Below are 25,708 nucleotides of genomic sequence, written 5' to 3' on the forward strand. Positions count from 1 at the left end.
ACGTCTCCTGCTGATTTTGCCTTCCCACCCCCTCAGCTCAATTATTGCATGCTCCAAGAGACTTTGAAAATGAAATATATGTATATTGTATTTTGTGTTAAGGCATTCATTTTTAGATCTTTCAGAAATGTGTATTTGTTTATGTTGGCTTAGCTCGTTTGGCAATTCACACTTTCACTCGAGTTTGTAGGCACAAACCTTCCACCAGGAGTTGAGCAGCGTCTCTCCGCTGGGTTATCTGGGGAGCTCTCCGCGTAGGCTTAACCCATGTGCGAAAAGCGGAGGAACTGATCTTAATTCAATGCTCTTTGGTGGGACCTCGTGTGTGTGTGTGTCTGCGCATAGCAGTGGTTGCATTGGACGTGAAGTACTTGGGGGTGTTCCTTGAAAGAAAGCTTGCCAATTGCTCGAAGCAAAATCATTGCGTTGAACTTGCGGTGTTTATATATATATATTTAAAAATAAAGTAAAAATTCGGCCGCAATTCGGAAGCTTTTGAATGACGTGCAAAGAGGTTGTTTGCGGTTCTAACAAATATTAAAGGTTGCTGCTGCCCTGGCGGTGTCACGTGTCCTTTCCGGAACCCCAGAGGCGGAAATCTCCGAAAGTAGCCGATCGTCCGGCTGTGCGGACTGAGGACGAAGGTACGCCATTACTGGGCCGCCTTTCATTATCCGTCTCCATCCTCGGCATGGAGGCTGCCAACACCCGCCGCTGACCGGCCCGCCGGCTGCCCTGCCCTCTGAGCTCTGGCCTGACTCTCTTATTTTTCTGATTCGCAGGACAGAAGAAGGGAGGAAGGAAGGAACAAAAAAAAACATTTACACACCTTGAAGAGGAGCCCAGACCTTCCCCGGGTAAGGGCGGCCTGACGTGTTTCTTGCTGAGGGGCTTTGGCGGCCGAGGAGAGTGGGAGCCTGGGCTAGAGGAAGGAGCCAGGACAACAGCCCGGCTCTCTCTCTCTCTCTGACTGAATTGGGGTGGGGGAAGATAGGGGCCTCGGTATCCCCCCCTCCCGGATTCCTGGGAAGATCGACTCGCTTCCAGCCGGCGCCACCCGGGGAAGGCCGGAGCCACCCGGGGAAGGCCGGAGCCTTGCCGTTCCCCCCCCCCCACCCCCCCCACGGGGAGCCGGGACAAGGCATTCGAGGGCCCCAGTTACACACCGTGTACTGGGGCTGAGGGAGAGCTAAGGCTGAGAACAGGCCTCCCGAGGGCCCTCACACTCCCCCCGACCCTCACTCGTTCTCCCGCCCCCCCCCCGACCCTCACTCGTTCTCCTCCCCCCCCCCCCCCGACCCTCACTCGTTCTCCTCCCCCCCCCCCGACCCTCACTCGTTCTCCTCCCCCCCCGACCCTCACTCGTTCTCCTCCCCCCCCCCCCCGACCCTCACTCGTTCTCCTCCCCCCCCCCCCCCGACCCTCACTCGTTCTCCTCCCCCCCCCCCGACCCTCACTCGTTCTCCTCCCCCCCCCCGACCCTCACTCGTTCTCCTCCCCCCCCCCCGACCCTCACTCGTTCTCCTCCCCCCCCCCCCCGACCCTCACTCGTTCTCCTCCCCCCCCCCGACCCTCACTCGTTCTCCTCCCCCCCCCCCCGACCCTCACTCGTTCTCCTCCCCCCCCCCCGACCCTCACTCGTTCTCCTCCCCCCCCCGACCCTCACTCGTTCTCCTCCCCCCCCCCCGACCCTCACTCGTTCTCCTCCCCCCCCCCCCCCCGACCCTCACTCGTTCTCCTCCCCCCCCCCCGACCCTCACTCGTTCTCCTCCCCCCCCCCCGACCCTCACTCGTTCTCCTCCCCCCCGACCCTCACTCGTTCTCCTCCCCCCGACCCTCACTCGTTCTCCTCCCCCCGACCCTCACTCGTTCTCCTCCCCCCCCCCGACCCTCACTCGTTCTCCTCCCCCCCCCCCCGACCCTCACTCCCCCCCCCCCCCCACCCTCACTCCCCCCCCCCCCGACCCTCACTCCCCCCCCCCCCCCGACCCTCACTCCCCCCCCCCCCCGACCCTCACTCCCCCCCCCCCCCGACCCTCACTCCCCCCCCCGACCCTCACTCCCCCCCCCCGACCCTCACTCCCCCCCCCCCCTCACTCCCCCCCCCCTCACTCCCCCCCCCCCCCCCTCACTCCCCCCCCCCCCCCTCACTCCCCCCCCCCCCGACCCTCACTCCCCCCCCCCCCCGACCCTCACTCCCCCCCCCCCCCCCGACCCTCACTCCCCCCCCCCCCCCCGACCCTCACTCCCCCCCCCCCGACCCTCACTCCCCCCCCCCCCGACCCTCACTCCCCCCCCCCCGACCCTCACTCCCCCCCCCCCGACCCTCACTCCCCCCCCCCCCCCCCGACCCTCACTCCCCCCCCCCCCCCCCGACCCTCACTCCCCCCCCCCCCGACCCTCACTCCCCCCCCCCGACCCTCACTCCCCCCCCCCCCGACCCTCACTCCCTCCCCCCCCCCCGACCCTCACTCCCTCCCCCCCCCCCCGACCCTCACTCCCCCCCCCCCCCCGACCCTCACTCCCCCCCCCCCCCCCCCCGACCCTCACTCCCCCCCCCCCCCCCCCGACCCTCACTCCCCCCCCCCCCCCCCCGACCCTCACTCCCCCCCCCCCCCCCCCCCGACCCTCACTTCCCCCCCCCCCCCCCGACCCTCACTCCCCCCCCCCCCCCGACCCTCACTCCCCCCCCCCCCCCCGACCCTCACTCCCCCCCCCCCCCGACCCTCACTCCCCCCCCCCCCCGACCCTCACTCCCCCCCCCCCCCGACCCTCACTCCCCCCCCCCCCCCGACCCTCACTCCCCCCCCCCCCCGACCCTCACCCCCCCCCCCCCGACCCTCACCCCCCCCCCGACCCTCACCCCCCCCCGACCCTCACTCCCCCCCCCCCCCCCCGACCCTCACTCCCCCCCCCCCCCCCCCCCGACCCTCACTCCCCCCCCCCCCCCCCCCGACCCTCACTCCCCCCCCCCCCCCCCCCGACCCTCACTCCCCCCCCCCCCCCCCCGACCCTCACTCCCCCCCCCCCCCCCCCGACCCTCACTCCCCCCCCCCCCCCGACCCTCACTCCCCCCCCCCCCCGACCCTCACTCCCCCCCCCCCCCCGACCCTCACTCCCCCCCCCCCCCGACCCTCACTCCCCCCCCCCCCGACCCTCACTCCCCCCCCCCCGACCCTCACTCCCCCCCCCCCCCCCGACCCTCACTCCCCCCCCCCCCCGACCCTCACTCCCCCCCCCCCCCCCCGACCCTCACTCCCCCCCCCCCCGACCCTCACTCCCCCCCCCCCGACCCTCACTCCCCCCCCCCCGACCCTCACTCCCCCCCCCCCCCGACCCTCACTCCCCCCCCCCCCCGACCCTCACTCCCCCCCCCCCCCGACCCTCACTCCCCCCCCCCCCCGACCCTCACTCCCCCCCCCCCCCGACCCTCACTCCCCCCCCCCCCCGACCCTCACTCCCCCCCCCCCCCCGACCCTCACTCCCCCCCCCCCCCGACCCTCACTCCCCCCCCCCCCCCGACCCTCACTCCCCCCCCCCCCCCCGACCCTCACTCCCCCCCCCCCCCGACCCTCACTCCCCCCCCCCCCCCCGACCCTCACTCCCCCCCCCCCCCGACCCTCACTCCCCCCCCCCCCGACCCTCACTCCCCCCCCCCCCCCGACCCTCACTCCCCCCCCCCCCCGACCCTCACTCCCCCCCCCCCCCGACCCTCACTCCCCCCCCCCCCGACCCTCACTCCCCCCCCCCCCCGACCCTCACTCCCCCCCCCCCCCCGACCCTCACTCCCCCCCCCCCCCCCGACCCTCACTCCCCCCCCCCCCCCGACCCTCACTCCCCCCCCCCCCCCCGACCCTCACTCCCCCCCCCCCCCGACCCTCACTCCCCCCCCCCCCCGACCCTCACTCCCCCCCCCCCCCGACCCTCACTCCCCCCCCCCCCCGACCCTCACTCCCCCCCCCCCCGACCCTCACTCCCCCCCCCCCCCGACCCTCACTCCCCCCCCCCCCGACCCTCACTCCCCCCCCCCCCGACCCTCACTCCCCCCCCCCCCGACCCTCACTCCCCCCCCCCCCGACCCTCACTCCCCCCCCCCCCGACCCTCACACCCCCCCCCCGACCCTCACTCGTTCTCCTCTCCCCCCCCCCCCCGACCCTCACTCGTTCTCCTCTCCCCCCCCCCCGACCCTCACACCCCCCCCCCGACCCTCACTCGTTCTCCTCTCCCCCCCCCCCCCGACCCTCACTCGTTCTCCTCTCCCCCCCCCCCGACCCTCACTCGTTCTCCTCTCCCCCCCCCCCCCGACCCTCACTCGTTCTCCTTCCCCCCCCCCCCCGACCCTCACTCGTTCTCCTCTCCCCCCACCCTCACTCGTTCTCCTCCCCCCCCCACCCTCACTCGTTCTCCTCCCCCCCCCCACCCTCACTCGTTCTCCTCCCCCCCCACCCTCACTCGTTCTCCTCCCCCCCCCACCCTCACTCGTTCTCCTCCCCCCCCCACCCTCACTCGTTCTCCTCCCCCCCCCCACCCTCACTCGTTCTCCTCCCCCCCCCACCCTCACTCGTTCTCCTCCCCCCCCCACCCTCACTCGTTCTCCTCCCCCCCCCACCCTCACTCGTTCTCCTCCCCCCCCCACCCTCACTCGTTCTCCTCCCCCCCCCACCCTCACTCGTTCTCCTCCCCCCCCCACCCTCACTCGTTCTCCTCCCCCCCCCCACCCTCACTCGTTCTCCTCCCCCCCCCCCACCCTCACTCGTTCTCCTCCCCCCCCCCACCCTCACTCGTTCTCCTCCCCCCCCCCCACCCTCACTCGTTCTCCTCCCCCCCCCACCCTCACTCGTTCTCCTCCCCCCCCCCCACCCTCACTCGTTCTCCTCCCCCCCCCCCACCCTCACTCGTTCTCCTCCCCCCCCCCCCCACCCTCACTCGTTCTCCTCCCCCCCCCCCCCACCCTCACTCGTTCTCCTCCCCCCCCCACCCTCACTCGTTCTCCTCCCCCCCCCCACCCTCACTCGTTCTCCTCCCCCCCCCCACCCTCACTCGTTCTCCTCCCCCCCCCCCACCCTCACTCGTTCTCCTCCCCCCCCCCACCCTCACTCGTTCTCCTCCCCCCCCCCACCCTCACTCGTTCTCCTCCCCCCCCCCCACCCTCACTCGTTCTCCTCCCCCCCCCCACCCTCACTCGTTCTCCTCCCCCCCCCCACCCTCACTCGTTCTCCTCCCCCCCCCCCCCCCACCCTCACTCGTTCTCCTCCCCCCCCCCCCCCCCACCCTCACTCGTTCTCCTCCCCCCCCCCCCACCCTCACTCGTTCTCCTCCCCCCCCCCACCCTCACTCGTTCTCCTCCCCCCCCCCCACCCTCACTCGTTCTCCTCCCCCCCCCCACCCTCACTCGTTCTCCTCCCCCCCCCCACCCTCACTCGTTCTCCTCCCCCCCCCCACCCTCACTCGTTCTCCTCCCCCCCCCCCACCCTCACTCGTTCTCCTCCCCCCCCCCACCCTCACTCGTTCTCCTCCCCCCCCCCACCCTCACTCGTTCTCCTCCCCCCCCCCCACCCTCACTCGTTCTCCTCCCCCCCCCCCGACCCTCACTCGTTCTCCTCCCCCCCCCCCCCCGACCCTCACTCGTTCTCCTCCCCCCCCCCCCCCCGACCCTCACTCGTTCTCCTCCCCCCCCCCCCGACCCTCACTCGTTCTCCTCCCCCCCCCCCCCCGACCCTCACTCGTTCTCCTCCTCCCCCCCCCCCGACCCTCACTCGTTCTCCTCCCCCCCCCCCCCCCCCCCCCGACCCTCACTCGTTCTCAGCTTCTCCTCCAAAGTCTCCAGTCTCACGTTGAAGTTTTGTGTGTGTGGGGTGATTACGGATAGATTGAATCAAGAGCCGGCTCTTAAACTCGTGCCTCTCGGTGGTGCGGTTGTACTCCGGGCCCCTGACCATATGGGAGCTGTTCAGGGTGGAATGTAACCCCCGCCCCGGGCTCAGGGAAAGAAGGGAGGGGGTAGAGTGAGCCCGGGCTTTGCCGAACTATATTGGGAAATATTAATATTTCCCCTCCCTCGTATGTGTGGGGTGGCGGCTGACGGGAGTTGCTGCGTTTGCAGCCTGAGCCTAAACTGACACGTTTGTGCTGGAGGAGGGGAAAAAGCCGGTAGAAGAGGAACCATGTGCGGCTGGTGGTTGGGTCTGAGAGGCATGTGGCGCAAGTGAGTGAGTCACTGTCACCTCCCCGCACAGAGCCGGCTCCCACTGCACAAACACCACACACTCAGCTGCTGAAAACTCTCCCATAATCTTTAACTATATATAGATATTCGCACAGCACTGGGGAAAGATCACCATGTGACCGACTTTTGTTTTTTTTAAAAAAAATGTCAGGGATCGGGTTTTTTTTGGGCGAGCGGAAGTGCAATAAAGTTTTAACCATTTTTGGAAAGTGCGTTTCAGCAAGTAGTAGCAACCTTGAACAGTGGCTAATGATGTGTTACTCAGAAAGGGCAAGGGCAAATTTATGGATAGACTTTTCTAAAAAAAACAATATTGTGTAAGGACACGCCTGCCAAGCTTTGGAAAGTTCTCGTTCGATTCCTGTTTTCAAATCTTCGATTTATTTTCGCCTTCACTTTTGAGGTCCAGGTGGCTTTTTCGGGTACAGGCAGGAAAGGGAGTTGATTGGGGGGGGGGGGTGTCATATTCATCTGAGATGTAACTTAATTTCAAAGCGTAGAACAAGGAAACCAATCTATGTGCATTTAATGAGGCATGTCAGTTTACTGCTAGCATGACATCGCTAATGTACAGTTTTATGGCATCCTATTTTGCAAAGTTAATGCAAAGTTTCGTTCAAAACTATGAAACACTTGGCACGCCTGTTCTAATTTTTCTTTAACCCTGACGCTGAAGTAGTGCAAATTATGTTCAATGCAAAAAAAACCCTAACAACATAATTCCAGTAAGTTATCGGGCAGAATTTAGTAATTAAGATGCCATCGGATTGAGCATGTACTCATTTAATGTTTAAAGTTTGAAAATAATGCTGGGATATATTTTGATTCAGTGTTGATATTTTGTCCGTAAAAACTGACGGTGCGAATATGTGGAGGTCTAAAACATCTCGCATATGTTACAAAATTACATGAATTGAAAGCATGCGGCAAATGTCGCTGCATGTACATAGGCTTGTTAATTTATCGGCACAGCCCACATGGACGCTCAGTGCTGCTCCCTGGCAGTGGGTGTGGTTTTGGTGTTCATTACAATTTGTGGGTTTCTCTCTGCACTGCAGTAACAGACAGGCTGCAAGGTCTAATAATCGTCTGGTACCGTATGCATGAGAGAATGTTCTGTGATCGGTAGAGAAATGACATCAAAACTGATCATATCTATAGACATTAAATTATTAGGCCAAAACGTTGTGTACTTTCAAGAAGGGATCAGGGTATTGAACTTATTCATAGATAGATAGATAGAATTTACAGTGCAGAAGGAGGCCATTCGGCCCATAGTCTGCACCGGCTCTTGGAAAGAGCACCCTACCCAAGGTCAACACCTCCACCCTATCCCCCATAACCCATTAACCCCACCCAACACTAAGGGCAATTTTGGACACTAAGGGCAATTTATCATGGCCAATCCACCCATGTTCACAAAGGAGCTGAGTACCAAACTGGAAAACTGAACTCTTACCACCCCTCAACAGAAATCACTCCCAGATCAGGTTTGCAAAGGTTAGACGCACCTCAACCTCTGCCTCAAATTAGTCCTCCACTGTTGCAGAAATGTGACATTTCTATAGTTTCTTATCATAGATTATCATAGAATTTACAGTGCAGAAGGAGGCCATTCGGCCCATCGAGTCTGCACCGGCTCTTGGAAAGAGCACCCTACCCAAGGTTAACACCTCCACCCTATCCCCCTAACCCAGTAACCCCACCCAACACTAAGGGCAATTTTGGACACTAAGGGCAATTTATCATGGCCAATCCACCTAACCTGCACATCTTTGGACTGTGGGAGGAAACCGGAGCACCCGGAGGAAACCCACGCACACACGGGGAGGATGTGCAGACTCCCCACAGACAGTGACCCAAGCTGGAATCGAACCTGGGACCCTGGAGCTGTGAAGCAATTGTGCTATCCACAATGCTACCGTGCTGCCCACTTGAAGTGAATGTTAATTTTGTTACAAATTCAGGACAGTGAGCCTGTTTGGTTCATCCCCAACAGGATTAAATTCACTTTCCTGAGTTTGAGGTGTAACGGTGCGAGCAACCTATCAAGTCAAGCTGGATTCAATCTCAGGCCAGAGGTAATGGTCAGCATTCCACCCAGAACCTTGATGATCAGCCATAATCATAATGAATGATGGAGCAGGCTTGAAGGCCTTTATTTTCTATGTATTACAACAGGCGTCTTTTCTCTTGATCAGTTATATGTATTTGTGTAATCTGAATGATTTTGGATGACAATTTCTGCTGTACAGGGAAGATTGGAAATAACTAAATAGAATCCAATAACCAACTTTGGTGGTTAGCTGGTTTGTAAGATTGACTATGAAATTGAGTTTATCTTGAAATGCAGTTGTTTGCATTTCATGTGATCTTGCATTTTAGGGACAGACTTGCCTATAATCTGTGATTCAGAAAAATTCAGAATCAAATGTTTTCCAGTGAAATAATTAATGTACACTGGTCCCCTGCATCATGCCAATAAACTTAGACCAGATTTTTGTATAAAAATGTGGATAAATGACTAAATTGATACACAGATATTTGAGCAGTATCAAAACCGTTGTATCGAATGTACAGTTGTTAGCAATGTCATGTACTACATCTGTTTTGGAGGGGTGGGACGAGAGTAAGCCATCTTGCAAAGAACTTGATTAGTTGAATGGCTTTACAGTGCATTTTGATCGAAGTCTCCATGATTGCCCATAAGCTTTACATGTAGATGTGACATCTTAACATTTTTAAAAAGTCCTTTGCCTTTACGTGGCTAGTAGTATAAACTCATTATGCATCCATGTTTAAGTTCTAGGAATAAGTTTGACTTGCATTGCTACTCAGTAACATAATCTAGTAAAAGGCCCTGTAGTAATTTGCTGAGGAAAGGTTATGTGATTCAGCCGCAGTTATCAAGTGGTTTGGCAAGATGTAGTTGTTGGATGGTGTATTCATTCTGTTTCAAGTGTATTGGCTGTGGCTTAAATTTTTTGAGTTGAACTTTAGCAGAAATTATGGTCTCTGCATTTGTCAAGTTTATCCTATTATAGTAGAATGAACTGCAATATTGGACGATGTAGTTTGCATAACCTTCGTGTAAAGTACTTTTTTGTATTCAGAATCAATATGAATAGAGTACGAAGTCTTACAACACCAGGTTAAAGTCCAACAGGTTTGTTTCGATGTCACTAGCTTTCGGAGCGCAGCTCCTTCCTCAGGTGAATGAAGAGGTATGTTCCAGAAACATACCAGAAAGAGGAACATACCTCTGCATTCACCTGAGGAAGGAGCTGCGCTCCGAAAGCTAGTGACATCGAAACAAACCTGTTGGACTTTAACCTGGTGTTGTAAGACTTCGTACTGTGCTCACCCCAGTCCAACGCCGGCATCTCCACAATATGAATAGAGTTTGAAGCAAAATACCATTTCTTTTGGTATGTTTGAACTAAACTCGATTGGTATTAGGTTGAATTGGCTTCCAAAAATGAATTTTAATGTGATTTGCAATCTTGCATTGTGACTGTGCAAAGAATTGCTACTTTTATGTATTTGGGAGATATAGTCTTAAATTTTGGCATGTGTTTTTGTTTTGAATGCTAGTCTTTGTAACTTTTAATATGATTGAGTGAAAAGTTACCATCATATCGAGCTCTCAATCGCTTTTATACTTGGTATAGAATCTCTGAAGCTGACAGAAGGAAGCCTTTCAGTCTGTTGAACTTGTTTCAGCTGTTTGCAAGAACTGTCCAATTTGGTCCCATAACCCTGAAAATTAGTCTTCTTTCAAGTACCATGTCCCGTTTCCTTCTGGACGTTTCCATGGAATCTGCTTCCACCGCCGTTTCAGGTAATTGCCTCCCAAATCAGTGCCTCTCTTCCAGATCCCAATGTTTGAATTTCTGCAACTAGGTTTCAGCTCTTGCCACGGTACTGAAACAGCCTTTTATCAAAGTCAGTCTCATCCATCTCGACTTGTGGTCAACACAGTTGACCATTGCATCCTTTTCCAGTGCCTTTCCATGTCATTCAGCTGATGGGTGTGGAGAATTGCACTTGTCCGGTTCCATTCTTGTCTTGTTTAACCACAGTGAGTGTGCCACTTGCAATGGCATCTCTTCTCCTGCACTCTTAATCTGCCCCCCCCCCCCCCAAGAATCTATCCTAGGCTAGGCCCCTATGGCACATAGTGTGCCAATGCGATACCTTACAGAGGCACATGATTCATTTTCACATGTGTGTGGGGCGGCACAGTGGTTAGCACTGTTACTTCACAGCACCAGGGACCCGGGTTCAATTCCGACGATGGGCAACTACCTGTGGCGTTTGCACGTTCTCCCTGTGTCTGCGTGGGTTTCCTCCAGGTGTTCCGATTTCCCCTCACAATCCAAAGATGTGCAGGTTAGGTGGATTGGCCAAGCTAAATTGCCCCTTTGTGTCCAAAGATGTGTAGGTTAGGATACAAGATTGCAGGGATAGGGTGGGGGAGTGGGCTTAGGTAGGGTGCTCTTTTGGAGGGTTGCTGCAGACTCAATGGACTGAATGGCCTCCTTTTGTATTGTAGGGATTCTATGGGATGCTGACGGCACCCAGCTTTACCGTACGACCATCTCTCTTGACTGTTGCTAAATTATTAATTACTTGTCCTACAGCACAGTGGTTAGAACTGCTACTTCACAATGCCAGGGTCCCAGGTTCGATTACTGGCTTGGGTCACTGTGCGTTCTCCCTGTGTCTGCGTGGGTTTCCTCCGGGTGCTCCGGTTTCCTCCCACAAGTCCCGAAAGACGTGCTGTTAGGTAATTTGGATATTCTGAATTCTACCCGAACAGGCACCGGAATGTGGCGTCTAGGCGATTTTCACAGTAATTTCATTGCAATTTCATTTATGAGGGGCATAGACAGAGTGGATAGTCGGAGGCTTTTCCCCAGGGTAGAGGGGTCAATTACTAGGGGGCATAGGTTTAAGGTGAGAGGGGCAAGGTTTAGAGTAGATGTACGAGGCAAGTTTTTTACGCAGAGGGTAGTGGGTACCTGGAACTCGCTACCGGAGGAGGTAGTGGAAGCAGGGACGATAGGGACATTTAAGGGGCATCTTGACAAATATATGAATAGGATGGGAATAGAAGGATACGGACCCAGGAAGTGTAGAAGATTGTAGTTTAGTCGGGCAGTATGGTCGGCATGGGCTTGGAGGGCCGAAGGGCCTGTTCCTGTGCTGTACATTTCTTTGTTCTTTGTGTTAATGTAAGCCTACTTGTGCCAATAATAAAGATTATTATTATTATGAGCAGAACTCTCCAATGAAGTATTGGGAAGACTGAAGCCTTTTCGGTCCCCAAATTTGTTCACTATCCATTAATTTTGTCCTTCATCCTGACAACTGTATTAGGCTAATTCCAACTGTTCATAATTTTCAAATGATATTTGACCGCAAGATGAGCTTCTAACCACACATCTGTGCCATCACTAAGTGCCTATTTCCACCTCTGTAACGTCACTCAACTCCCTGCCTCAGCTCATCTGCTGCTGAAACCTTCAAATTGGCCTTTGTTTCTGCTAAAATTGACTCTTCCAACAAAATTCTGGCTGATCTCCCACATTCTACCATCGAAAGTTAAGGCCATTTAAATTTCTGCACTTGTCCTAACTCGCATCAAGTCCTGTGCTCGTTGACCTACATCGGCTCCCAGTCAAGCCGAATCTTGATTTTAATATTGTCATCCTTGTTTTCAAATCCCTCCATGGTTTCTCCCTATCTCAGTAATTTCCCACAGCCCCACAACCATCTGAGATATCTGAATTCATCCACAATTTTAATTGCTTTCACCGCTGTCTTCAGTTGCCTATGTTCTGAGCTTTGGAATTCCCTTCCTAAACCTCTGCCTCTCTTTCCTTTACTCCTTAAAAAGCAAGCTTTGGGTCATCTGCCCTAGTATCTCCCTTGTGGCTCAGTCATATTTTATAATGCCCCTGTGAAGTGCCTTGGCACATTTTATTATGTTAAAGGAGCTATGTAAATGTAAGCTATCCTAACCTAACCCTGAGGAAAACCTTTGCCTAATTCTCTTGGGTTATTGTAAATCTGTGACCTCTAGTTAGTGACCCACTTGCCAGAGGAAACTGACCAAGTTGGGAACCCTGTATAATTTTGAATACCTCTATTAGATCTTCATTTACCCTTCTGCCTTCAGGCACCATTCCTAGCCGCTTCAATCTACAATTAACTGAAGTTTTTCATCTCAAATATCATCCTGGCTAGCCTTCTCTGCTTTCTCCAAGACCTTGACATCCTTCCTGAAATATCGTTCACAATTGTACACAATATTACAGCTGAGACAGCATACTTTGAGATTATATTGCTTCCATTTTAGCAATTCGAATTTTGAGTATCCCACACACTTATGATGTAAATAGCTTGGTATTTACATGGTTTAATCAAACTTGAAAATAGGCTAAACTCTGTTAATTTGTGTGTCAGCCATGTGAATGTGCTAATTATGGAATTTCATCATTGCTCAAAGGAAAATATAATTTGATTTCACATGAACTGGCCACAAAATTGATGCGGGGAAAATTACTGTGGAAGAATAGTAGGGTACAATATAACAAATACATTTTATTGTTTGGTAGAGAGCCCTGTTTTCCTTTGTCAATCTGTTTTCCTCTGTAAAACGTTTCAGCTGAGATGTGGGATGATCTGAGTTGTGTACCATATAGCTGCTGCAAGTTGCTGATTTGCCAACCAGATTTGCATTACCGTAGGATGGGATTGAGCCTGCATGTTTTCTTCCAGGTGCAGTGCTCCACCTAGTGGCGCTAGTTGAATGTTGCCCAATAAGTGCATGCTAACTTTACTGATAAAACTCCCCACCTAACAGCACTGTGGGTATACCTACACTATGTGGACATCAGTAATTCAAGAAGCTAGCTTACTGCCACCTCGAGGGCAATAAATGCTGGTCTAGCCAGTGATGCCCACATGCTGTGAAAGAATGATTTAAAAACCTCAATCATAGAATGGTCACAACACAGAAGGAGGTCATTTGACCCATTGTGTCCATGCTGGCTTTCTGCAAGAACAATTCACCTAATCTGACTTGCCCAACTTTTCCCCACAAACCTGCAAATAGTTTCACTCCCTAATAATTATCCAATTCTCTTTTGAAGGCTTTGAATCTACCTCTATCATACACTCAAGCAGCGCATTACAGATTTGAACTACCTGCTGCATAACAGGTGGTCTTGGCTCCTGTTGTTTCTTTTGCCAGTTGCCTTAAGTCAGTGCCCTCTGGTTCTTGCTCCTTCTGCCAGTGAAGCAATTACTTCCCATTTACTCTGTTACTCCTTGTATTTGAACACCTTATCAAATCTGCTCTTATTTTTCTCTCTTCCAAAGTGAACAGCCCAGCTTCTCCAGCCCAGCTTCTTCAATCTGTGTAACTGCTTGGAGCCATTCTCAGATCTTCCTGTATCCTCCCTAATGTCATTGCATCCTTCCTAATGTGTGATGCCCAAATTGGACACTACTCCAAATGTGATCCAACGAGTGTATATACAGGGTTATCATAACTAGCTTTTATACTTGCCCATTAGGCCCAGGATCCTGTATGCTTTATTAACCACTTTCTCCCTTCCACATTAGGGGCTGGTTTAGCACAGGGCTAAATCACTGGCTTTGAAAGCAGGCCAGCAGCACGGTTCAATTCCCGTACCAGCCTCCCCGAACGGGCGCCGGAATGTGGCGACTAGGGGCTTTTCACTAACTTCATTTGAAGCCTACTTGTGACAATAAGTGATTTCTTCTTCAACTATCTGTGCACATATGCACTCGTGCACCTCCTTTAGAATTGCACCATTTATTTTGTACAGCCTCTCCTTTCCACCGAAATGAATTGCATTAACTTCTTGGTATTAAAATTCAATTGCCATTTTTCTGTTCATTCCACAAACTATGCCCCCATGAAGTTTAACACTATCCTCCTCAGTTCACATGTGCCATCTGCTTAAAATTGGTCACCACCTGATGACACCAAACTGCTAGATCTGCCACATTGACAAAATGTGATGCAGTGAAAATATATAACCACCAGCAAACATAATTTAATTAGCAAAAATTCTCAAGATGCGAAGTTTCAATAGAAGGGGAGAGGGGCAGCCCTCTAACAGCTTGGTTAATTTAGTGTTTGTTACTGTCAACGTTCACACTTCGAACTGAACTTGATATTCTCCTGACCCCCAAACCGTGCATTTGAACTTTGGGATAGTGACAGGAGGCGGAGACTCTTTTTTTTTTTTTCTACGTCCTCTCTCAAAATTCATTTTATCTCCGTTTTATGCCCTGACTAAGATCAACTGACTCAGCAAAACAGATGGGAGATTTTCTGGATTGCGTCATTGTGCCTCAGACAGTGCGTGAATGTATTAAGCTTTGGTGACGTCTGTTAGTTATACGGTGCATGTTCTGGATTGCATAACCCTTGACAAACTACTGTGTTTGAGTTAATTATTGAAAATATGGTGTAATTTATGCAACCAGTTGTCTGGTACAGTATATTTAGTCTTGTTCCAATCTGAGGAATTTTGCAGATGGATCGGTATTATGCATTTTACAGTAGTACAGTAGAATGGTTATGTCTTGGCTCGGAACCATACCTGACCTCTCAAGCACTAGTTCACATAGTTGTCAATGTGCATGTGTGAAATTTCAATGTGCTAGATTTCCTATATAGCTCCCACTGCTGGCTTTTTTCGTCAGTCCTAACTGAGGGAAAAGTGTTGTTGGGAATGTGAACCTCGGTCTGCTACTGTCCAATTATACAGCAAAAAAATGAGTTCTGCCAACAGATCACCTGTTCTGCTGATAGCTTTTCGGAAGTGAGTTCCTTTTGTTAATCAAGCCCATGTCATATTGCTTAGCAGTACTGCGGTTGAAAATGGGGTAGGAAGATAGACCAGCTCATAACCACTGATTCAGGGCCACAAAGGCTCAAACTTTCAGTGTCAGGGGCCCCTAATAGACTTTAACACTGCCCCCCTCCCCCCCAACCACCTCACCTCGACCTACCAACAAGTGACCACCTGACAAAATGGTTGCTTAATGTGGGCAGCACGGTAGCATTGTGGATAGCACAATTGCTTCACAGCTCCAGGGTCCCAGGTTCGATTCCGGCTTGGGTCACTGTCTGTGCGGAGTCTGCACATCCTCCCCGTGTGTGCGTGGGTTTCCTCCGGGTGCTCCGGTTTCCTCCCACAGTCCAAAGATGTGCAGGTTAGGTGGATTGGCCATGATATATTGCCCATAGTGTACAAAATTGCCCTTGGTGTTGGGTGGGGTTACTGGGTTATGGGGATGTGGTGGAGGTGTTGACCTTGGGTAGGGTGCTCTTCCCAAGAGCCGGTGCAGACTCGATGGGCCGAATGGCCTCCTTCTGCACTGTAAATTCTATGAATATAATGTAGAGACATTGAGTTGGAGAGCGGTGTATTTAAATATTCAGTTGATTCAAAAGATGCAATGTATTATTTCAGTGCATTATTTTTGTTTTTTAAGTGGTGGATCAGCTGCAACATTTTCTGCTGGACCAGCTCAGATTGCCTAGAGTGATTGGAGAGGAATTTTCCAACATCTTTGGATTTTTTTTTTTGTCTCCCAAGTGACTACATGGTACCTGGGTGGTAAGGAGGCTCTTTAACATGATGCATAAGACATCACAGCTATATGGGCAAGGCTGGACCACAATATATTTTCCTGTCTATTTTTACATGTTTGTACACTCCTCCTCTACCACCTCTAAGGATGTTGAATCAACAGTTGACATGCAAATCTGTTGTGTTTACTATTGATTATTTGACAGCTGCGCCTTTAAATTTATTTGGTCACAGCTTGTAGCACTTGTTTTATGTACTAATGGCTGATTGTATTTGTATACGAGCATTGCCTCTTAGTCCTTTGGCATCAAGTTTATGGGTTTTTTGTTGCAAGTTGTTTCAAATTGTATGCATGTGGTTTCAGGACTCTAGTAAATGGGAAAAGAAAATACTCAATTTCTGTTGCTTGTGAGATTCCCATGTGGTTTACCTAGCTTCCTCCGAGCTCTAGTTTTCTTTGTAGCAGCTGTTGTAGAAATGCCCTATGGATATCTACTGATTAGTTATTCACCTGAAGCTCTTCATAATTGTAAGTAAAACTAATCTGAAAAAATGCACTGTGATCTTTATTAGTGTCACAAGTAGGCTGACATTAATACTGTATGAAGTTACTGTGACAATCCCCTAGTCGCCACACTCCGGCGCCTGTTCGGGTACACAGAGGGAGAATTCAGAATGTCCAATTCACCTAACAAGCATGTCTTTCCGTACTTGTGTGAGGAAACCAGAGCGCCCGGAGGAAACCCACTCTGACATGGGGAGAATGTGCAGACTCCGCACCGACAGGGAATTGAACCTGGGTCCCTGGCGCTGTGAAGCAACAGTGCTAACCACAATGCCTCGTTTAAAAGATAATCTTTATTTTTTAAATAATTCTTTTTAATTTTTTAAAATTTAAAATTTTAGCTTTTAAAACCTTTAATAATCTAATTTATCTTAACGTTACCCATAAAACAACGTTACCCATAAAACATTATGGGTAATGTTATATGTAACAAGCTATACTGGTGTTGCAACAAAAATACATTTGTGGTTTTATATTGCAGCACAGACGCTATATTACCTCTGTTCAACTTCTTTTGATATAGAGCATGCTGGACCTTCTTAATGGATTAAGCATGTGTATTAAGTCTGAATTATTTTTCAGAACACTGACACCTCCTGCAAATGTGAAATGATTAATAACTGTACAACTAATTTTGCTCCCTCATATGCAATTCTCAACTAATTCACTTGATCAGACATATTATTCAAAACAATTAACCTGCAATTGTTATATCGGCTTTCAAGTACATTTTTGTATGGTATTAACTACAAAGTGTTGGACTTCTGTATATTATTTTGACAATACATAAAGTTGCTACAGTGCTAGAGTCTTGAATTTTTAAATTGACTGCCATTAGGGATTAATGAATACTGTTGCTAAAAGTGCATTGTTTTAAAGTAAAGGTCCTATCATGAGTTTGCATCCAGTGCCAGTTACATGTAACTACCATGTGCTGTTTAGGAATCTGGGTCAGATTGCAGTTGGACTCGAGCACACAGCTACAGTTTACCACGTGCTTGGATTCAAAACGGTGACTTTAAATTGGCAATAGTGCAAATTTAATTCTAACTTGTTTATTTGGCAGAACCTGGCAAAAATAATGATTCTAACTCCTTTTTCCAATTTTAGCAAATGCTCTTAGTGCCTTATGCCTAGTGTGCTGGCTTAGCTTTGTGGCTTCAAGAAATGAGATTGCAGCTTTTAAATGCATTTCCTGATGTACTGTATTTTAGCCAGATGCTAATGTGAAATGTGTGGTCACATAAAGCTAGTACATGCCAGTTAACTGCACCCTGTTAATAGTAATGTTTGTTTAATAGGAACATTTACTCAGCTACGGATCAATTCCTCATGACTTCTAATGGAAAGACTGCTGACTTGTAGGAACAATTTAGAGCGGGGTTGCTGCTTTATAGGGAACACGTATTTCCAGCATTGCAGCTGATCCATTATTGAATTATCAGATGTAAGTATTTTTGACAAAAATGATCACCTTTTATGTAGTTAATTATTGTCTTTATTTGTATGCATTAAATTTGATGCATGTTGTGTGCATTTCATTTTAAAGAAAAATGTAATGACTGTGCCTCTATGGACAAACCCTGGGGGCCGGTTTAGCTCATTTGGCTAGAACCGCCTTCTGAACCTTGTCCCTTACCTGAGATGTGGCGATCCTCAGGGTGAGGTGTGGCGATCCTCGGGGTAAATCGCCATCAGTCAACTCTTCCACCTCAAAAGGGGAAAGCAGTCTCTTGTCATCTGAGACAATGGCGACTTTAACCCATGGACAAATCCAGTGCACCGCTTGTCATGCCAGTTGAGCTGTAGGTGGAACTATGTTAGAAATTTACAGTGTGGTGTGTTCCTTCCATGTTCATCTCGCATTCGCCCATCCCAGCATTGTAGGCAGAAGTGATTGTAAGTCAGATTTTAATAGGCCTCTCCGGTACGATGAAGTGGAATTTATCTGCATTATCATAGAATTCCTATAGTGCAGAAGGATGCTATTTGGCCCATTGAGTCTGCCCTGCCCTCTGAAAGAGCACCCACCGCGTATCACATATCCCAGTAACCCGACCTAACCTTTTTTTGGGCAGTAAGGGATAATATAGCATGGCTTGCACATGGTTGGACTGTGGGAGGAAGCCGGAGCACCCGGAGGAAACCCACGCAGACATAGGGGGAAATGTACAAACTCCACACGGACAATGACCCAAGGCTGGAATTTAACCTGGGTTCCTGGTGCTGTGAGGCAGCCACCCAACTTTCTACATCGGGCACTAGTCACTGCCAGTCATACTCAGCAGTATGACAACTCTTTCCTTCATCTCTACCTGAAAGAATTATGTGCCCAAGCAGTTTGTGCTCACTGCTGCAACTCCTGTTGTTGTATGGTCCCCTTGTCACTGCCCTTTGACTGATTTGAGAGTTGGTTCTCGTTGCCCTTTAGTCAGTTGTCTGAGGTGCTGTTCTATTTAATCAGTGATCCATTACCTGCCTCTACTGGTGACACTGTTTGTCACCCTGTGCTTAGCCTAGACCAGTTATCCTCTCCTTTTGACCTCCGAAGATTTACGTTACTATTGGTACTTGGCAAGTGACTCAATGATCTGATTTTTAACTTTGGTTTGCACAGGAGCCAACACCGTTCTGCCAGTGTAGAAGTCTTTTGTATTTGTTATTTGCCCAGGCATTAGTTGCAGTTGGTGTAGAGAGTGCTGCCTGTTCCTAGGTGATGCCACCATTAAGTTACACTAGGAGATGCACCGGAGCAAGTTGTGATAATATTTGTGCTCTGTAACCATGTTCTTAATTTGCAGTTGAAAACATTTGTCATTGCTGTTGAGGGAACTTGCTGTGTTTCCTACAATGCAACTTTAAAAGTACTTAATTGACTGTAGAGCATTTGCAACATCCGGTGCTTTTGAAAGGCACTAAATAAATGCTTTCCTTTTTCCAATTTTTAATTTTATAGTTGAATGATACTGTGCAAGAATTAGGAATAGGGAGGCAGGGTGCCAGTTTAATCTCCCGTCTGAAAGACCGCACCTTTCTGCAAACTCGAGGGAGTGCCAGCCTTGAATATTTTTTAATATGCTTGAGTGGTGTGGGACTTGAATCCACCACCTTCTGATTTCAAGATGAGTGCTGACGCCGAAAGGAATGAGCGTTGTGAAACATTTCAATGCTCCGAATTGCATCTCACTAAATTTAAACTTGGGGTTGAATCCAGTTTCAAATGTGAAATGGCCTTCTAATGCTGGCCTTTAGCATGCAGCAATGATTATGTCTCTGTAAACTAGGTTGGTGTTTTGTTTGAAATGGAATTTTATGCTAACGCCAATGATTTTGTTAAAAAATGGTTAAAATTAAAAGGAAAATAAGCTGTACAAGTCAACCTGCTAGTTGGCCTCTGAAGTGACACTATTAAAGCATTATCCCAAGTGTCTTACTTCCCATTTCGCAGTCAATTGTGTTCTTTTGAGAACTAGTAACCATTTTGCGGAACTTTTTAGATGCCTGGGGAAATTTTGTATGGACTCGTGATTGGAAAAGGTATTGTCCTGGATAAAATGCAGAGGTTTATGATTGTTATTACTTGCTACCTTTGTTTTCCTTTGCACGCAGCATTGTAGGAGAGCATTGGAAAACTGACTTAATATGCAACGGTTGATTTATTTCACAATTATTAATTTTGTTGCACTTTTAGCTCCTTGAGTTGGTTTCTAGGTTCCAAGTTAAAAGAGTCACTGGATAAGTATGTATTTTTAGGTTCATGCTTCAGTGCAGTACAGAGGGAGTCTGTACTGTTGAAGAAATATTGAACTAAAGCCCGTTATAAATGAACTATTATACTATTTGAAGATGCATAGGGAGTCCTGTCCAACATTCCTTTCAATCAACACCAAAAATAAAATCCTGTCTCTTATTTGTGAGACTCTGCATTGTGGAAATTGGCTGAGGTTGTCATTGGACAACGTGACCATGCAATTTTGTAAAAGCAATGTTTTATTTATTTGTGATGTGGAGATGCCGGCGTTGGACTGGGGTGAGCACAGTAAGAAGTCTTACAACACCAGGTTAAAGTCCAACAGGTTTGTTTCAATGTTACTAGCTTTCGGAGCGCTGCTCCTTCCACAGGTGAATGAAGAGGTATGTTCCAGAAACACACACACATATATATATATATATATATATATATATATATATATATATATATATATAGACAGATTCAAAGATGCCAGGCAATGCTTGGAATGCGAGCATTAGCAGGTGATTAACTCTTTACAGATCCAGAGATGGGGTAACCCCAGGTTAAAGAGGTGTGAATTGTGTCAAGACAGGACAGTTGGTAGGATTTCGCAGGCCAGATGGTGTGGGATGAATGTAATGCGACATGAATCCCAGGTCCCGGTTGAGGCCGCACTCATGTATGCGGAACTTGGCTATAAGCTTCTGCCCGGCAATTCTGCGTTGTCGCACGTCCTGAAGGCCGCCTTGGAGAATGCTTACCCGGAGATCAGAGGCTGAATGCCCTTGACTGCTGAAGTGTTCCCCGACTGGAAGGGAACATTCCTGCCTGGTGATTGTCGCGCGATGTCCGTTCATTCGTTGTCGCAGCGTCTGCATGGTCTCGCCAATGTACCACGCTTTGGGACATCCTTTCCTGCAGCGTATCAGGTAGACAACGTTGGCCAAGTCGCACGAGTATGTACCGCGTACCTGGTGGGTGGTGTTCACGCGTGTAATGGTGGTATCCATGTCGATGATCTGGCACATCTTGCAGAGATTGCCATGGCAGGGTTGTGTGGTGTTGTGGTCACTGTTCTGAAGGCTGGGTAGTTTGCTGCAAACAATGGTTTGTTTGAGGTTGCGCGGTTGTTTGAAGGCAAGTAGTGGGGGTGGGGATGACCTTGGCAAGATGTTCATCTTCATCAATGACGTTGAAGGCTGAAGCCTGACAACACATTGTCTACCTCATACGCTGCAGGAAAGGATGTCCTGAAGCGTGGTACATTGGCGAGACCATGCAGACGCTGCGACAACGAATGAACGGACATCGTGCGACAATCACCAGGCAGGCATGTTCCCTTCCAGTCGGGGAACACTTCAGCAGTCAAGGGCATTCACCCTCTGATCTCCGGGTATGCGTTCTCCAAGGCGGCCTTCAGGATGCGTGACATAGAAACAAACCTGTTGGACTTTAACCTGGTGTTGTAAGACTTCTTATTTATTTGTGCCAAAGATCATCTAACAATTCTTATATTTCTTTGAGTGTAAATCAATTTTGAGCATTTTGTTGTGCTGCTTCAGAAGGTGGGTAGACAATGTGCTACCTGAATGTTCATAGAATTTCTACAGTACAGAAGGAGGCCATTTGGCCCATCGAGTCTGCACCGACTCAGAAAGCACACTTCCCTGTCCTATCTCTGTAACCCAACCTAATCATTGGACACTAGGGGGCAATTTAGCATGGCCAATCTACCTGATCTGTTACGGGCACCTGGTCAGCCCTCAACAATGGCTGAAAGATTGAACCAGATGAGTAACTTAAGTTTTAAAACCGCAGAAAGATCGATTCAGTCCGAGAGTGATGTTAGAAATAGGGCTTGATCATTATAAAAAAAACTTTATTTTAAAAAAAATTTAAACTTTTACTTCAATTCAACACAGACAGATTATAGGTAGTTTCTTAATCTTAACACAAGCACCCATCAAACAACACTTTTTATGAAAATACAGAACTCATTCCACTTACGCATGCAGGTAAAGGCAACACTTGCATTTAGGAAGCAATCTTTTGTTGAGGATATTTGTTCAGAACCCTTTTCCAAAACATAAGAATTAGGAGCAGGAGTAGACCATCTGAGCCCCTCGAGCCTGCTCCGCCATTCAGTGAGATCATGGGTGATCTTTTGTGGACTCCGCTCCACTTTCTGGCCCGAACACCATAACCCTTAATCCCTTTATTCTTCAAAAAACTATCTATCTTTATCTTAAAAACAATTAATGAAGGAGCCTCTACTGCTTCACTGGGCAAGGAATTCCATAGATTCACAACCCTTTGGGTGAAGCAGTTCCTCCTAAGCCCAGTCCTAAATCTACTTCCCCTTATTTTGAGGCTATGCCCCTTAGTTCTGCTTTCACCCACCAGTGGCAACAACCTGCCCACATCTATCCTATCTATTCCCTTCATCATTTTATATGTTTCTATAAGATCCCCCCCCCCCCTCATCCTTCTAAATTCCAACGAGTACAGTCCCAGTCTACTCGACCTCCTTGAAATCCAACTCCTTCAGCTCCGGGATTAACCTAGTGAATCTCCTCTGCACACCTTCCTTTCTCAAGTAAGGAGACCAAAACTGAACACAATACTCCAGGTGTGGCCTCACTAACACCTTATACAATTGCAGCATAACCTCCCTAGTTTTAAACTCCATCCCTCCATCAATGAAGGACAAAATTCCATTTGCCGCCTTAATCACCTGTTGCACCTGTAAACCAACTTTTTGCGACTCATGCACTAGCACACCCAGGGCTCTTTGCACAGCAGCATGTTTTAATATTTTATCATTTAAATAATAATCCCTTTTGCTGTTATTCCTACCAAAAATGGATAACCTCACATTTGTCAACATTGTATTCCATCTGCCAGACCCTAGCCCATTCACTTAACCTATCCAAATCCCTCTGCAGACATCCAGTGTCCTCTGCACTTTTTGCTTTACCACTTATCTTAGTGTCATCTGCAAACTTGGACACATTGCCCTTGGTCCCCAACTCCAAATCATCTGTGTAAATTGTGAACAATTGTGGGCCCAACACTGATCCCTGAGGAACACCACTAGCTACTGATTGCCAACCAGAGAAACGCCCATTAATCCCCACTCTTTGCTTTCTATTAATTAACCAATCCTCTGTCCATGCTACTACTTTCCCCTTAATGTCATGCATCTTTATCTTATGCAGCAACCTTTTGTGTGGCACCTTATCAAAGGCTTTCTGGAAATCCAGATATACCACATCCATTGGCTCCCCGTTATCTACCGCACTGTTAATGTCCTCAAAAAATTCCACTAAATTAGTCAGGCACGACCTGCCCTTTATGAACCCATGCTGCGTCTGCCCAATGGGACAATTTCCATCCAGATGCCTTGCTATTTCTTCCTTGATGATAGATTCCAGCATCTTCCCTACTACCGAAGTTAAGCTCACTGGCCTATAATTACCTGCTTTCTGCCTACCTCCTTTTTTTAAACAGTGGTGCCACGTTTGCTAATTTCCAATCTGTCGGGACCACCCCAGAAACTAGTGAATTTTGGTAAATTATCACTATTGCATTTGCAATTTCCCTAGCCATCTCTTTTAGCACTCTGGGATGCATTCCATCAGGGCCAGAGGAAAAAACCTCTCTGTTGCTTTTTTCATTGCCTATTCGATGGCTGCTCACATCCTTCTTCCCCTACCTGTTCCAAATCTGTCCTTTCAATAAGCTTGGCCCAGTCCTTCAAACAAAGATCCCCCTCTGGGATGTCCAGACTGGAACTTATCAACTGTAATTTGCACTGCTTGCTTGCCCACTCCCCTTTACACACGAATAAAGCTATGCCATCAATATGCGTTTTGGGGGGAGTGGGTGAGGCAAAGTCATCAATCTCTGGGGTGGGATGATAGCTTGTCAAACAAGGTTATCCTGAATGACGATGGATCTTCACCCTGGCTGAATCAGGGCATCTTGTTAAGTATGAATGGGACATGGTAACTTAGGCAGTGGTCGGTTCCCGCTGATTCTGCTGCTTGCAGTCTGTTCAACCCCTAAATTGCCTGCTACATTTTGGACCTAATTTCTGAACCCAAGTTCCCAATATTTCCCTATCTTGATGCTGCACATCTTTGGACTGTGGGCAGGAACCCATGCTGACACCGGGTGAATGTGGAAACTCCACATAGTCATCGAACCCAGGTCCCTGGTGCTGTGAGACTGCAGTGCTAGCCACTGTGCCACCTGTTCTCGAGCATTATGGTAATGACATTGGCCGTGCCATTTTAAGGGAGTAATGTAATCTAAAATGAAAGGAAGCTAAGAAAGCAGCTAATGCTAATTCATGCTGCATTGACGCAGCATGTGATGTATAACAGCTAATTACATGTCAGTGATGAATGGGCTGGAAAAGTGAGAATGCCATTGACTTGGATTATTTTTGATATTTAATTTAGTGGGTTGTGCTGGAATTTAGTACATTTTTACAGTAATGAATGCAATCTGGGCATCACTGCTGCAGTCCATGTACTTTAGGCTTATTTTGAAGGAACGGTGGTATATTTCCATGTTTGGGTTGCTTGCGACTTGGGAGATGATGTTTGATGCTTCTGCTGATCTTGCCCTTCTAGATGGTAAAGTTGCGGTTTTGGTACTCTAAATTTATTTTAAAAAGTTGGTAAGAGTCCGTGTGGACATGCCGAATTTCTTTAGTTTCCTGAGGAAATATAGGCGCTGTTGTACTTTCTTGGTGGTAGCGTCAACGTGGGTGGACGAGGACAGACTTTTGGCGATGTGCACCCCGAGGAATTTGAAGCTGTTCACCATCTCCACCTCAGTGCCGTTGATGCAGGCAGGGGTGTCTACAGTACTTTGCTTCTTGACGTCAATGACCAGCTCTTTAGTTTTGCTGGTACTGAGGGATAGATTGTTGTCATTGCACCACTCCAGTTGCACATGTGCACTTTTTTTTCATGCATGTGATGTGCAATTTGCAATTAAGGCCATATTTGTTGCCCACATCTAATTGGCCTTTAACCGAGTGACAGTTGAGTCAGTCACATTGCCCACTCTGACTGCCAACGTGTGCACAAATGCGCCTGATGTCTTTTCTGGTCGGCAGCAGGATTTTGGATCTACCAACTGTGGAACCTTCAGTTTCTGTCTCTCCCAAGGGATCCCAATGTTAAAATTCATGTGTGCATATCACCAAATGACATTATGATAGAATTAGACAATAGTGTTACAGTGCAACTCTCTTTTTATAAATTTAGATTACCCAATTAATTTTTTTCTAAATATGGGGTAATTTAGCATGGCCAATCCACCTAGCCTGCGCGTCTTTGGGTTGTGGGGGCGAATGTGCAAATTCCACACTGACAGTGACCCAGAGCCGGGATTGAACCTGGAACCTCAGCGCCGTGAGGCAGCAGTGCTATCCACTGCACCACCGTGTTGCCCTTGAGATTGAGGATCATTTGCCAGCAACAGTTCATCCCAGATTCCTATCTATGTTCCATCTTGGTGAAAATTT

General features: G+C 49.5%; 1 protein-coding gene across 10 annotated transcripts in view; it reads left to right on the top strand.

Annotated features, from left to right (window-relative positions):
* Window positions 1–377: 377 nt before the first annotated feature.
* Window positions 378–25,708, top strand: part of LOC140389755 (eukaryotic translation initiation factor 4 gamma 1-like) — a 163,418-nt gene continuing 138,087 nt past the window's right edge. For 3 of the 10 annotated variants that reach the window (XM_072474238.1, XM_072474248.1, XM_072474239.1), the window contains exons 1-3: window positions 380–644; window positions 783–857; window positions 17,735–17,880. The gene's annotated coding sequence lies outside the window, so the exon portion shown is untranslated. Of the gene's footprint in view, window positions 645–782; window positions 858–15,876; window positions 15,896–17,734; window positions 17,881–25,708 lie in introns of those variants that run through there. The other 7 variants (XM_072474241.1, XM_072474242.1, XM_072474244.1 and 4 more) reach the window with 6 other exon arrangements.

The sequence above is a fragment of the Scyliorhinus torazame genome, chromosome 14 (assembly GCF_047496885.1).
Source record: "Scyliorhinus torazame isolate Kashiwa2021f chromosome 14, sScyTor2.1, whole genome shotgun sequence".
Taxonomy (NCBI): domain Eukaryota; kingdom Metazoa; phylum Chordata; class Chondrichthyes; order Carcharhiniformes; family Scyliorhinidae; genus Scyliorhinus; species Scyliorhinus torazame.